The following is a 15,545-nucleotide window of genomic DNA, read 5'->3' as shown; positions in this document are numbered from 1 at the left end:
AAAGTCCAGGTGGATAACAGATAAGAGAGATTAGTTAATTAAACATAGCAGAGTGCAACAACACACATTTAATGACATTTCTATTATAATGTTTCCAATGTTTTAACTCTAGATATGAGTAGCCTGTATGACTGAAGTTTAGTATTTAGTGTGATATCCAGACAGTACAACATCTCTGACTTCCATGTTTCAAAATTAGATATAATGCATTTTTAATAGCTCAGATTTGCCAAATTTGAATATGGGTGTTCAAAAGGTTTGTTTCATTTTCAAAATGCAGGTTGATCCTTTTTATCAGTTTCCAAGACATAAAAGCTTAAAGTATGAAACACTTTTTCCTGCAAAGATTCTCTCACCAGATTGTATTTTGTTTTGTTATGAAAATTGTTTTGTAAAAATTTGTATTTAAAAAAAAAAATCAAAGATATTATTTTCGTTATTGTAAAATTAATTTCCCTACACCTGCTAGTGGGCTGAACTGAGGCATTCCATGGTTGGATCTGAAAATTCTCCACCAGGTCTGATGTATTCTGTAAACAGTTTCCCCCTGCAGATCTCAATGTTTTTTCTTGTGACTTAAAAGGTTACGAGATTGTGTCAAAATACACAAAACACTTACCCTAATAGAAAAACACATTTATACAAAAATAGAGGGGATTGTAAGATCACATACATTGAAAACAGAGTAATCTGATTTGTATTGACTGTACACTCCCCTCACAAGCAGTAGGTTTGCCTTGAAGATTTAATGAAGTTTGGCACAATAGCTACCTAAAAAAAATACCGAAAAATATGGAAAATTTGTTTTTAATTGCTCAATTTCAACAAAATTCATTCAACATTTATCAAGTTATTAGCTTTTAAAAATAAATTCTCATTTGAACTATCATACAGCTATATAGTCCTCAATATTGCCATATCTATGTTTTCTTAAAGGATTTCATAATAATTCATCATGCATGGAAATATCAATTCAATTAAAAAAATTGTTATATTCATGAGTAATTTTTCTGTAGTACATATTTATTTCATTGTCTTCACTAAATAAACAGAATCTAATACAAAATTCCTTTTGTAGCAGACAATGCAAAATTAATGTGGAAACAGCTGAGTGATAAAGTTGTTGCTAGAAAAGCAGATGGTATTTTTAGAGTAACAAAAGTAAATATACAGCAATAATTCTTCTAAGAAGAATTTAGAGCAAACGTGCCTGTACTGAATTTATTCAAGACACTGAAAAATATTATGTTATTCATTCCTGTATCTCTTCTGATACAGGTCCAGATTACAGGAGATGTGCGTGTGGGATAGAGTGCTTGTTACAAGTTGAAAGTAAAAAGTTAGCGCGTGAGTGAAACTCAATGCTCATCAACTTCAGGGCTTCAGATATTACGACTGCATTAACTTCATAGGGGCCTATCTATCAAGCTCCGAACGGAGCTTGACTGCCGGTGTTTCTGGCGAGTCTTCTGAGCAGGCGGACAGGAATCGCCGAAATTCAACCTGATTGAGTACGATCGGGTTTATTGACACCCCCTGCTGGTGGCCCATTGGCCGCGAGTCTGCAGGGGGTGGCGTTGCACCATCAGCTCTTGTGAGCTGCTGGTGCAGTGCTGAATACGGAGAGCGTATTGCTCTCGGCATTCAGCGATGTCTTGCGGAATTGATCCGCACAGTCGGATCAGGTCCGCAAGACATTTGTTAAATTGGCCTCATAGACTTTACTGGAGCGCTCTTTTCAAAAACAAAACTAACATCGCTTGTGCGCTAATCCGACACAATGTAATACCTACAACAATAAAGGTAGTTATGAATATTTTACATTACAATTTTCCTCACATAGAGGAAAGTGTTCTTTTATATATATATATATATATATATATATATATATATATATATATATATATATATATATATTTTATATATATATATGTATATATATATATATATATATATATATATATGATAAAAAAATGTAAAATATATATCTATACCTACAGTATATATCTATATGAATATATGCCAGTATAGATACATACAGAAATATATAGAAATCTATGAACATTGAAAAGTAAAATATTTAAACGGAAAGAGCTCCATCCAAAGTGTATATATATATATATATATATATATATATATATATATATATATATATATATATATATATATATATATATATATATATATATTTATCTAGACATACAATTATAAACACCCATACACATATTTAGACATTTATACTAACTGCCCTTTTCCAGTCAAATACCATGGCATACACCATATACCTTTTATTGTAGTAATATTTAAATAAATATTTTTATCAAACTGTATGTATGAGTGTAACACTGTATTTTAATGTATTTTTTGTGTTTTTTATGTTTTCAGTGCATATTTTTTAACCCTTACACTTTACACTAGGTATTCACTTGCGCTAACCTGATGAGCTAAAATTTTGCTTGCGTTAGAGCGCACCTGTTACTTTCAACTTGTAATACGTGGAAGTTAGCTCAGTCACGATATTGCTTATTTGAAAAACTGAATGTAAGTCCAAAAAAGGGGTCAATTAGGTTTATTGTGGATTGCTCAGCAGAAAAATTAAAATACCTGGAATTTTTAGGATACTTTGAATTATCATTGGGTGTTGTGAGACAGGGTAGGCAAAACTAAAATTTTAGCACTAATCAATAGTATTTACATTTTTACTGCTACTATTAGATATCAGCCACATTTTACAGAATTCCTATAGCCAATGCTAATAAAAGTTTGTTTATGTTGGGAATGCTTTAATACAAGAGATATTGTATAGCTAAATAACCCCTCTATGTAATGTCAGGAACTAATTCCAGGAACATGAGTTGCAGTATGGGGCTCAGATAGTTGCTCTGCATGTTGGGAACAAGAGGGGTTTGATTGTGGAGATTAAGGAAGAGACAAACATATACTGTATTATGTAGTTTGCAAAGCTAAATGACCATAGGTCAGAGTAATAAGCAAAAAGCACTAGTGTTCCCTGAAAAAGTGGTAACAATATATATAGAATATATACAGTATATATATATATATATATATATATATATATATATATATATATATATATATATATATATATATATATATATATATATATATATATATATATATCTAATGTGTGTGTGTTTGCATTGTGTGTTGTGTTTTGTGTGGTGTGTGTGTTCTTGTACATGCCCTGTCCACATGTCACTAAAGCCCTGTTTTCTCTATGAGGATTTCATAGTTATGTGCTGGATTTTATGCACCTGTTAGCAATGGCTATGGCTAAAACATCTGAACTCAATAATTAAATAATTATTAGTAATGGTGTCTACATACTCTTGGTCATAAAGTGTAGCTTTTATTTAAATTTTAAAAGGAAAAGATACATTCGGCTAGATTACGAGTTGTGCGTTAAGGTAAAAAAGCAGCGTTAACAGGTCTTAACGCTGCTTTTTCACTACCGCTAGTATTACAAGTCTTGCAGGTTTAGGGGCACCGCACACTTTTTTGGCCTTACCGCAAACCTACTTACGTAAATTTTTGTAAATACTTTTTTCTATGCTACTTCTATAGTCCCGGTATTACGAGTTTGTCCTGGGAGGCCAAAAAGAGAGCGATACGCCCTCTACCACCAAGATTCCTAATGCATTTTAAAGTCAATAGTTATGAGTTTTACTCTACAAAGCTGTAGCATAAAACTCATAACTAAAGTGCTAAAAAGGACACTAACACCCATAAACTACCTATTAACCCCTAAACAGAGGCCCTCCTGCATCGCAAATACTAAAATATTAACCCCTAATCTGCCGCTCCGGACATCGCCGCAACTAGAATAAACATATTAACCCCTAAACTGCCGCACTCCCACCTCGCAAACATTAGTTAAATATTATTAACCCCTAATCTGCCACCCCTAACATCGCCGCCACCTACATTATACTTATTAACCCCTAATCCGCCATCCCCAACGTCGCCACCACTATTCTAAATTTATTAACCCTTTAAACCTAAGTCTAACCCTAACACCCCCTAACTTAAATATAATTTAAATAAATCTAAATAAAATTAATATAATTAACTAAATAATTCCTATTTAAAATATTGACATTGTAGCTAGCTTATGGTTTATTTTTATTTTACAGGCAAGTTTGTATTTATTTTAACTAGATAGAAAAGTTACTAAATAGTTATTAACTATTTAATAACTACCTAGCTAAAATAAATACAAATTTACCTGTAAAATAAAACCTAACCTAAGTTACACTAACACCTAACACTACACTACAATTAAATAACTTACCTAAATTAAATACAATTAAATAAATTAAATACAATTAGCTAAATTACAAAAAAACCCCACTAAATTACAGAAAATAAAAAATAAATTACAAGATATTTAAACTTATTACACCTAATCTAAGAGCTCTATCAAAATAACCCCCCCCCCAAAATAAAAAAAAAACCTAGCCTAAACTAAACTATCAATAGCCCTTAAAAGGGCCTTTTGTGGGGTATTGCCCCAAAGAAATCAGCTCTTTTACCTGTAAAAAAAAATACAAACAATCCCCCAACAGTAAAACCCACCACACACACAACCAACCCCCCCCAAATAAAACCCTAACTAAAAAAAACCTAAGCTCCCCATTGCCCTGAAAAGGGCATTTGGATGGGCATTGACCTTAAAAGGGCATTTAGCTCTATTGCTGCCCAAAGCACTAACCTAAAAAAACCCCCACCCAATACACCCTTAAAAATCCTAACACTAACCCCCGAAGATTCACTTACCGGGACAAGGCTTCATCCAAGCGGCAAGATGTCCTCAATGAATCCAGCAGACAGGCAGAAGTGGTCCTTCATACGGGCAGAAGTCTTCATCCAGATGTCATCTTCTATCTTCATCCTTACGACACAGAGCGGCTCCATCTTTAAGACATCCGCGCGCGGAGCATCCTCTTCAATCAACAACTTCTTCGGAATGAATGTTTGTTTAAGTGACGTCATCCAAGATGGCATCCCTTAGATTCTGATTGGCTGATAGTATTCTATCAGCCAATCGTAAATTAAGGTAGAAAAAATCTTATTGGCTGATGCAATACGATTGAGCTGGCATTCTATTGGCTGTTCCAATCAATCAATAGATTGCGAGCTCAATCCTATTGGCTGATTGGATCAGCCAATAGGATTGATGTTCAATCCTATTGGCTGATTGCATCAGCCAATAGGATTTTTTCTACCTTAATTCCGATTGGCTGATAGAATTCTATGAGCCAATCGGAATCTAAGGGACACCATCTTGGATGACGTCACTTAAAGGTAACTCATTCTGAAGAAGCCATCGATTGAAGAGGAAGCTCCATGCCGGATGTCTTGAAGATGGAGCCGCTCCGTGTCGGAAGGATGAAGATAGAAGATGCCTTCTGGATGAAGACTTCTGCCCGTCTGGAGGACCACTTCTGCCCATCTGGAGGACCACTTCTGCCGGCTTTGTTGAGGACATCTTGCCACTTGGATGAAGACTTCTCCCGGTAAGTGAATCTTCGGGGGTTAGTGTTAGTATTTTTGAATGGTGTATTTGGTGGGATTTATTTTTAGGTTAGGGCTTTGGGCAGCAATAGCGCTAAATGGCCTTTTAAGGGCAATGCCCATCCAAATGCCTTTTTCAGGGCAATGGGGAGCTTAGGTTTTTTTAGTTAGGGTTTTATTTGGGGGGTTGGTTCTGTGGGTGGTGGGTTTTACTGTTGGGGGGTTGTTTGTATTTTTTTCTACAGGTAAAAGAGCTGATTTCTTTGGGACATGGCCCTGCAAAAGGCCCTTTTAAGGGCTATTGATAGTTTAGTTTAGGCTAGGGTTTTTTTTTATTTTGGGGGGGCTTTTTTATTTTGATAGGGCTATTAGATTAGGTGTAATTAGTTTAAATATCTTGTAATTTTTTTTAGTTTCTGTAATTTAGTGGTTTTTTTTTGTAATTTAGCTAATTGTTTTTAATTTATTTAATTGTATTTAATTTAGGTAAGTTATTTAATTGTAGTGTAGTGTTAGGTGTTAGTGTAACTTAGTTTAGGTTTTATTTTACAGGTAAATTTGTATTTATTTTAGCTAGGTAGTTATTAAATAGTTAATAACTATTTAGTAACTATTCTACCTAGTTAAAATAAATACAAACTTGCCTGTAAAATAAAAATAAACCCTAAGCTAGATACAATGTAACTATTAGTCATATTGTAGCTAGCTTAGGGTTTATTTTATAGGTAATATTTAGTTTTAAATAGGAATAATTTAGTTAATTATATTAATTTTATTTAGATTTATTTAAATTATATTTAAGTTAGGGGGTGTTAGGGTTAGACTTAGGTTTAGGGGTTAATACATTTAGATTAGTGGCGGTAATGTTGGGAGTGGCAGATTAGGGGTTAATAAATGTAGGTAGTTTGCGTCGATGTTAGGGGCAGCAGATTAGGGGTTAATAAATATAATGTAGGTGTCGGCGATGTTGGGAGCATCAGATTAGGTTTTAATAAATATAATGTAGGTGGCGGCGATGTCCGGAGCGGCAGATTAGGGGTTAATAAGTATAATGTAGGTGTCGGCGATGTCGGGGGCGGCAGATTATGGGTTAATAAGTGTAAGATTAGGGGTGTTTAGACTCGGGGTTCATGTTAGGGTGTTAGGTGTAAACATAAATTTTGTTTCCCCATAGGAATCAATGGGGCTGCGTTACTGAGCTTTACGCTGCTTTTTGGCAGGTGTTAGACTTTAACTCAGCCGGCTCTCCCCATTGATGTCTACGGGGAAATCGTGCACAAGCACATATAACTAGTGATGTCGCAAACTTAAAATTTTCCGTTCGCGAACGGCGGACTCAAACTTCCGCTACTGTTCGCGAACGGGTGAACCGCCATTGACTTCAATAGGCAGGCGAATTTTAAAACCCACAGGGACTCTTTCTGGCCACAATAGTGATGGAAAAGTTGTTTCAAGGGGACTAATACCTGGACTGTGGCATGCCGGAGGGGGATCCATTGCAAAACTCCCACGGAAAATTACATAGTTGATGCAGAGTCTGGTTTTAATCCATAAAGGGCATAAATCACGTAATATTCCTAAATAGTTTGGACAAACGTGCTTTAAAACATCAGGTATGATGTTGTATCGATCAGGTAGTGTAAGGGTTACGCCTGCTTCACAGTGACAGAACAAACTCCTCGTTTAACGCACCGCAAACAACCGCAAACAGTCCATTTGCACAACCACGAGATAGATAGATTTGATAGATACATAGATTAGATAGATAGATCAATAGATGCAATATACATTTGATAGATACGATAGATAGATAGATAGATTTGATAGATAAATAGATAGATTTGATAGATATATAATTTCCCAGACAGAGAATTACAAGATGTGCGTCTGGGACCCATGGTAAGGCCGCCAGGGGACATGTATATGGCATGGATTTTAGGAACCGGGAGATGGAAAAAGATGCTTGGTCGGTCCTCCTACTTCAAATTTGGGGCACTGCGCGTGCAATCATGGCCGGACTTTTAGCCGACGGACATTTGTCCGACAAACATTTGGCCGAAACACAAGTGGCTGTCACAAAACAGTCCGGCCACAAGATAGATAGATTTGATAGATACATAGATTAGATAGATCAATAGATGCAATATACATTTGATAGATACGATAGATAGTTAGATAGATTTGATAGATAAATAGATAGATTTGATAGATATATAATTTCCCAGACAGAGAATTACAAGACGTGCGGTCTGGTACCCATGGTAAGGTTCCCAGAGGCAGTTGCGGCGCCAGGGGACGTGTATATGGCATGGATTTTAGGAACCGGGAGATGGAAAAAGATGCTTGGTCGGTCCTCCTACTTCAAATTTGGGGCACTGCGCGTGCAATCTACTGTGGCACCAGATATGAGTGCTGTGTTAAGTAGTACTATTCTGATCAGTTTAATACCTGTTACTCCCCCTATCAGGGGAGGTGTATATGGCATGGATTTTAGGAACCGGGAGATTACACTAGCAGACTGATGTTTTACAGTCAAAATTTTTTTTTTTTTAAATTTACACTACTGTTACAACAGATATGAGTGGTGGCACTTTGCAAGTGGGCCTGGCACACATGCTGGCAGGCAGGCAACTGCAATTAGATTACACTAGCAGACTGATGTTTCACAGTCAAAAAAGTTTTTTTTTACAAAATTTACACTTCTGTTACAACAGATATGAGTGGTGGCACTAGTTGGCAAGTGGGCCTGGAACACACGCTGGCAGGCAGGCAACTGCTATTAGATTACACTAGCAGACTGATGTTTCACAGTCAAAAAAGTTTTTTTTTTTAAATTTACACTACTGTTACAACAGATATGAGTGGTGGCACTAGTTGGCAAGTGGGCCTGGCACACGCTGGCAGGCAGGCAACTGCAATTAGATTACACTAGCAGACTGAAGTTTCACAGTCAAAAAAGTTTTTTTTTTAAAAAATGTATACTACTGTTACAACAGATATGAGTGGTGGCACTAGTTGGCAAGTGGGCCTGGCACACACGCTGGCAGGCAGGCAACTGCAATTAGATTACACTAGCAGACTGATGTTTCACAGTCAAATTTTTTTTTTTTTTAAATTTACACTACTGTTACAACAGATATGAGTGGTGGCACTAGTTGGCAAGTGGGCCTGGCACACACGCTGGCAGGCAGGCAACTGCAATAAGATTACACTAGCAGACTAATGTTTCACAGTCAAAATTTTTTTTTTTTTAAAAATTACACTACTGTTACAACAGATATGAGTGGTGGCACTAGTTAGCAAGTGGGCCTGGCACACACCCTGGCAGGCAGGCAACTGCAATTAGATTACACTAGCAGACTGATGTTTCACAGTCAAAAAAGTTTTTTTTTTTAAATTTACACTACTGTTACAACAGATATGAGTGGTGGCACTGCAGGCAGGCAACTGCAATTAGATTACACTAGCAGACTGATGTTTCACAGTCAAAATTACACAGGCAAAAAAAAAAAAAAAAAAGACTGATGTTCTAGCCCTAAAAAGGGCTTTTTGGGGTGCTGTCCTTACAGCAGAGATCAGATGAGTCCTTCAGGACTGTAGTGGACACTGAATACACTAGCGTAGCTATCAATTGCCCTATAAAATCAGCAAACAATCCAAAGTCCAGCACCCTTAAATGCTCAATGCACGCTGCAGGGTTCCTGCAAACCCCAAAATAGATACAAACAGCAACCTATAAAATCAGCAGCAGCTACACTATCCCTCCTCTCACTAAGAATGCAGGATCAGAATTAATCTAAAATGGCTGCTATCGGGGGACTTCCGGTAGGCGGGACGACCGGGTAGCAGCAGCGGTGAAGAGCTCCGCACATCTCCAGCTCTAATTGTTGTCTCCGCTGCTGATACTCCACTCCCTGTGACTCCTCTTCTTGCCAGGCCGAGTGTTAGTGCCTTGGCTGACAGTCTGCACGCAGGACCTGTCATCCGGTCCTGGTCCCCGGGGGCAAATTAATAAAAAAGGAAAGGGCGCGAACGGACGCCATTGCTACGGTGGCTACGGAGCTGCCTAATCCTCGCTCAGCTATCCTGGCAATCCGGCCTCTGGTGGTGCTGCAGAGACTCCTCTTCCCTAGGCAGTGTCAGTCCATCCTGCATTGGCTACAGATAAGTGCTGCAAGCAGAGGTGAACAGCCCCAGGGCTCAGAACTTTGCTCCCAGGTTTTGCAGGCCTCAGGGCCAGAGGATAACTGTGAGTAAGCATATAACACACTACAGGCTTCCCTGCTTAAGACACAAAATACTGAGGGCAGGCAAACACTTGTGATCCAGAGGGATGGGACTGAATTACTGGTGCTAACCTCCCTGATAACTCTGCCAACAGTTTTTCTATCTTGGGAGTAAAATACACGCATCATCTGCCTAGATACTTGCCTCATATATATACCACTGTGCTGAGGGTGACTTGGTAGCCTTGTATGCCTTTTTTCCCTTTTTACTACCATAAAGGGAGGGAGTGAGAGAGAGGAATCTGGAGAAATAACAAAATTTGCATTTGTTCTTTTATTATCTGTTGGTGCACATGGCTGACTTAAATCTACTGTAACATTACACCTAAGCAAGTATCATACGCCATCTGGTGGTTTAACTTAACATCTCATCTATACAACAGTAGACAAATACTACAATCTTGCTAAACATCATTGTATTAGACATAAGGTACCTGGCTCAAACCTGCTTAACCATTTTGTTGATTATAATCCATATACCAGATATGCTGTAGCCCTGCCCTATATCTTCTGAAAGTTGTTAAAGTGGGCAAGTGCAGTGAATAACTTGGACTTTAATCGTATCCCATTCTGTGTGGGCCCTATACCTCACCTTTCCTAGACTGAGCTTGTTGAGATTTCCTGTTACGTACACAGTCTGTCAGCCTTATATTCTATGAAAGTTGATGACTATTTCCACAGAGTTTCCCAGTCTGGGACCGACAATATGAGTTGCAGGTCAAAGACACAAGAAAAGCGGCTGAAACAGGTTGCTGAAACCATCATTCACAGTTCCCAGCAGGAGGGTGAGGGGAGTTCATCAAGTGACCATGCTACTTTATTGCAGGAGTTGAAGGCTTTTTTCTTACCTAAAATGGACAACCTGCAGGCAGGGGTGGACACGCTCACTACTGAAGTGCGTGCCTTTTCTACTCGCTTGACTACTGCGAAGCAGAGAATCTCTGAAGTAGAGGACAGGCAACAGGAATCTGAAGTGTCTTTGAAGAATCTTTTGAAACAAAACCAATACCTGCAGGATAAGGTTGAAGACTTAGAAAATCGTAGCAGGCGAAATAATCTGCGCATTTTAGGGGTACCAGAAGCGGTTAAAGATAAAGCCCTGCTGGATTTCACTGCCTCTATCCTCCCCTCACTTCTTGGCATGCCTCAGGATTGCCTGCCCCTCGACATAGAGAGAGCCCACCGCATTGGTCCCGACAGGCATCTGGGAAACTCTGGGGAGAGGCCACGTCAGGTGATTTTCAGGTGCTTAAATTACCAAGACAAGATCGCAATACTACGGGCTTATAGAAATGCAAAGGAGGTCAAATATGAGGAGCACCGTCTCTTACTTTTTCAAGACTTCTCTGTGGAAGTCACCAGAAGACGCAAAGACTTTGCACCACTCTGCTCCCTCTTTCATGAAAAAGGCTGTCAGTTTGCCCTCCTATACCCAGCTAAGCTCAAGCTGCAAACGTCCTCTGGGCCTAAGAATTTTCATTCCCCTGCAGCGGTGCAGGCTTACCTATCATCTGAACGAAGACAGGACAATGGCTGACGTGTTCTCTAATGAGAGTTTGTACTTTGTATCTGTGAAATATAATTCATGTTTCTTTACATGATGTATACTTTTCTTTTTCAGGCGCTATTGTTTTTTATTTCTCCTTTTATTGATATGGGCAAGGGAGATCAAATTCATACTTTAATACCACATGTTGGCATGGGTTTCTCAGCCCAAAGTTGCCAGCTTGAACTCCCCTATCTATCCTGGCTGAACCCATTACTTAGAGAATACCCGTGGTGCCCTTTTTTGCACACTAGTCTCACTTTAGTCTCTCCCTCTCATTGTTGGCGCCTAATAGTTCTTTGTTGCCTGAGTAGGGCTCCCTCTCTCTGCCTATTAGGCATGCTGTTTAACATACCCCAGTTCTTTTTTATTGCCCATTTAGAATTATTATTCTATGTTATAGCTCATTGGAGCCACTACCACCCTCTGGCTCAGCATCCCAAGTGCTCCATATTTTCCTCAGGGTATACCTTGTTAATGTTTTTTTATCTTGGATGTCATGACTTTCACATTGTATGGTTATTGTTTCATGCTAAAATGGATATGCTGGGGATATTACTGTATTGCTAACATGTGCCTCATTCTTGTCTCTCTTCCAGCTCCTGTCATGGGGGGTCCTGGGATCCTCTGAACTCGCCCTCCGCAGACCACCTCATCACGACTTCTGACCAGCTCTTACAACTAACAGCTTATCGCAGTGAGTCACTTTGGGTACAGTGTGGGCCCTGGGGGCCACTATCCCTTCTTGTTTACAGGGGTTCACTACACACTACCTTTCTCACTCAAGAAGACAGTAGGGTACATTCTCTTCACGGTCATAAGACACAACTATATGGAAACTCTCTGCTTATTATTATTATCCTTACACTATTTCTATGGCGGTACCTGTTAAGGTAGTTTCCTGGAATGTGGGAGGCATTACATCACCTGCAAAGAAAGGTACTATTTTGCAACACTTATACTCCTTACAGGTTTACGTAGCTTTACTTCAAGAGACTAGGTTGACAGCAGACGAACACGAAACGCTAAAGACGCGTTGGGTAGGTCAGGCACTGTATTCCCCAACAGAGGGTAGAAAGAGGGCGGTGGCTATTTTGGTGAGAAAGGGTCGTCCAATCTCCTTCTCGCAGGTTGACATTGATCAGAGAGGCAGGTATATTATAGCTCTGTTGCAAATTCACCAATTCACTTATACCATTTGCAACATTATTTTTTTTTTTTTTTATATTTTTATTTGAGGTTCATTTAAAGGTATACAACATTGCATAAATAAATTCTTATGACACATGAGATAAGATATCAGTGTTACAAGGGGTTCTGACAATGAAAATTAGGTGATGGAAAAACATAGAGCTAATAATATGTAAACCATGTGAACATTATATTACTGGAGTGTCTGTCACCTAGGGATCTTCTAAATAGTACAGTAGGGCCCTCTTGAACCCTCTAGCATACACAACATTCTGACCTAGGAGACCTCCTCTGAATCTCATATGATAAACCTCATTTTTATAGCACTTTATATCTTGCATATCAAATAAACTTAAACTTAAAATATTTTTCTTGTAACTTAATAGGCCGCTATTAGACCTAACTAAAATATCAACTCAGGGTGGGAGAGAAAACACGGTGATGGTTGCAGCATAGGCGAGAGAAGCCGCGTGTTTAGTTCTCCTTAACAAGGAGACACATTGTAGGTTAGGGGGGTGGAGGTAGATGTGTATGTATATAGTAGGTTATATGGTGTGAGAAGCATGGAACTGAAAAAACGTTTTATGTTATAATTCAAGATAAGCACGCTGTAATGAAACAAGGCATCACAGTACTGTGAAGAATCATCTAAGGACCTGGTTTGCTAATATGTGAATAAAGAGGGCTGCTTGCGCATTAGATTGATGCAGAACCTAACCCACCAGAATTTTTTTTTTTTTTTTAAATCTTGGCGAAGAAAATTATCAAAGGTTTCGTGGTTCAGTTTTGGCACTAACAGGGTGTGGACTATAAAGAATGCAGGACCAGCCTGCATAAGTATACATGTAAAATGCATAGAGGAAAGGCTACATATGGCAGTGTATAGGTTCTAATGAGAGGCAAAAGTTTGGAGCTATCTGTAGGGGTTGGTGAGTATGTATAATGAAGAGTATTAGTATTTCCTATCTAACTATTCAGTCTTTTTTCCCCACATATGATGACTATGTCATCTATAGGGGTGCAGATGAGAAGGCTCAGGGGTCTCGGCCGCAGACACCTAAGCCTTAGGAGCAGTCAAAATGTCAGGGGACAGCATGACACATTTTAAGGGAGTATAAATGTGAACACCTTTAACCCATCAAGCTAGAATATTGTAAAATTGTACAGGACTGTAATCTTCCTATATTTATACATGAATACATATGTCCCTCTAGTGCAAAATCAGTTTGGAAGAGAAGAAACACATTTAATCAGCAGCATGCTGCTGTCAGCTATTATGCAAAGGGATAGGGTAGTTATAGCTATGGTAGTGCAATATAATCATATTTAGTATAGCGCAACTCATTTGGCAATAGCATAACACACAGAGTATCCACCCAAATAATATCATGCAGAGCTAGAGTTACATCGTTTACACGGGTGTACACAGTCAACCTTGCAATATTATAGAACATTTAACTAGATTGATATCTATCTATGATATAAACAGTTTTTGAACATGGTATAAAACCTAGATTAATAAACAGTCATATGAGCTATATTAAGCACCCAGAATAGGCAAAATGGGCAACACAAATACAAGAGACCACATTGCAGTAAGGGCATGGACAACCAACAATAAGAGGAAAATATAATGGAGGGGGGTCTCGGTATAACATTTAGCTCAGTAAAGCAGTCAACAGAGTTGCTATTATATATCGTTAGACAATCAATATCTTTTGCATAACCTATAAGCTCAATTCCTTCTGAACTGAAAGGGGTCCTCCGAAATACAAACATTGTAATGATTAACTCTCATTATCTGCACAAGAAATGGCCCATGGTAGCTGAGCATAGAACACTGAAAACTTAAAAGTAATATAACATCTACAGTAGCTGTCAGCAAGAAAGTGTTTAATCAGCAGAGCTGTGGAGTGATATGTCTCTCATTCCAAATATTATGCGAGTGGGAAAGCAAGTCTAAGAACTCAGCACTCAGACCAGGAGTCCAGACATAGGAGCGTGGTATAGGCATAGGAAAAAGCTGGATACCTCAAAACAGTACGAGTCCGTATACAGAGTCTCAGACTCACAAGTGTGACTCCCATCATAGGCACATGAGCAATGTCTAAACTATCCGATCCCCTTTCTGAGGCCATAAGGGATCGCCACCTCCGTGTTATCAAGTAGAGTCACAGGGACCTGATCCTCCTCGCCTAAGGGTTGCATACAGCTATGACGGATGTAGAATAGCTCCGTTATCGATTTATGACATGACCTCCTCAAGGGCATTGCGGCCATTTGGTATCTCATTGCAGTAGCATGGGCCGCGGTATCTGATATCCCAGGCGCAGCGTCTGCGATACTGAAGGGGCCCGAGCGCTCAGCAGCAGTCTCGGCATCAGCGGTGTCCATCCTTGTTGTGCACGCTGGCTCTATCATAGGAGCAGCTGTAAGGGAAAACTTGAAGTCAGTGTGTTCCATCTGCCTTGCTGTCGGCACAGCTGAGTATACAAACACCTCACGGCAGCTATCCAAAAAGTTGCGTATCTCTTCAATGATGTGCTCCGGTCCTTCCATAATTGAGCAATCACTCAGAGGGTATTACAATAAGCTTAGATCGATCCCACTTCGATCAACTCCAGCACAGATATTGCGCAGGCCGCAAGATGGCTGCTCCAGCTCTTAGTGTCCGTTATCGGCCATAGGCGTATATACCCGGGTCCTGAGATCCCTGTAACTCTTAATGGCTCTCTTTAAAATTGATCATGTAGGTCCCCTGGGCATTCTGATCTAGAATGATGTCCATATATTTGGGCTAAACGGTCATTTAATTGAATTTTAGTGCAGTATGTGCAGAGCTATGAGAATGTGCTGCCGTTCAGTTGCAGAGTTGGCTCCTCCCCCCCCATTTGCAACATTTATGGCCCGAACGAGGTTAATCCTAATTTCTGGTCAACCCTACTAGCAAAATTATTAACCTACAATGCCCCAATGATCATGGGGGG

At 39.1% G+C, this 15,545-nt stretch overlaps 1 long non-coding RNA gene across 1 annotated transcript in view; it reads left to right on the top strand.

Moving 5' to 3' along the window:
- LOC128662199 (uncharacterized) overlaps positions 1-12,065 on the top strand; it is a 36,213-nt gene extending 24,148 nt beyond the window's left edge. Inside the window, exon 3 of the long non-coding RNA XR_008402721.1 lies at positions 11,967-12,065. This is a non-coding gene — a long non-coding RNA (uncharacterized LOC128662199). The remainder of the gene's footprint in view (positions 1-11,966) is intronic.
- Positions 12,066-15,545: the final 3,480 nt, after the last annotated feature.

This window comes from Bombina bombina, chromosome 6 (genome assembly GCF_027579735.1).
Source record: "Bombina bombina isolate aBomBom1 chromosome 6, aBomBom1.pri, whole genome shotgun sequence".
NCBI lineage: Eukaryota > Metazoa > Chordata > Amphibia > Anura > Bombinatoridae > Bombina > Bombina bombina.
Note: the sequence above shows the minus strand (reverse complement) of the source record. Positions and strands in the feature narration are given on the sequence as shown.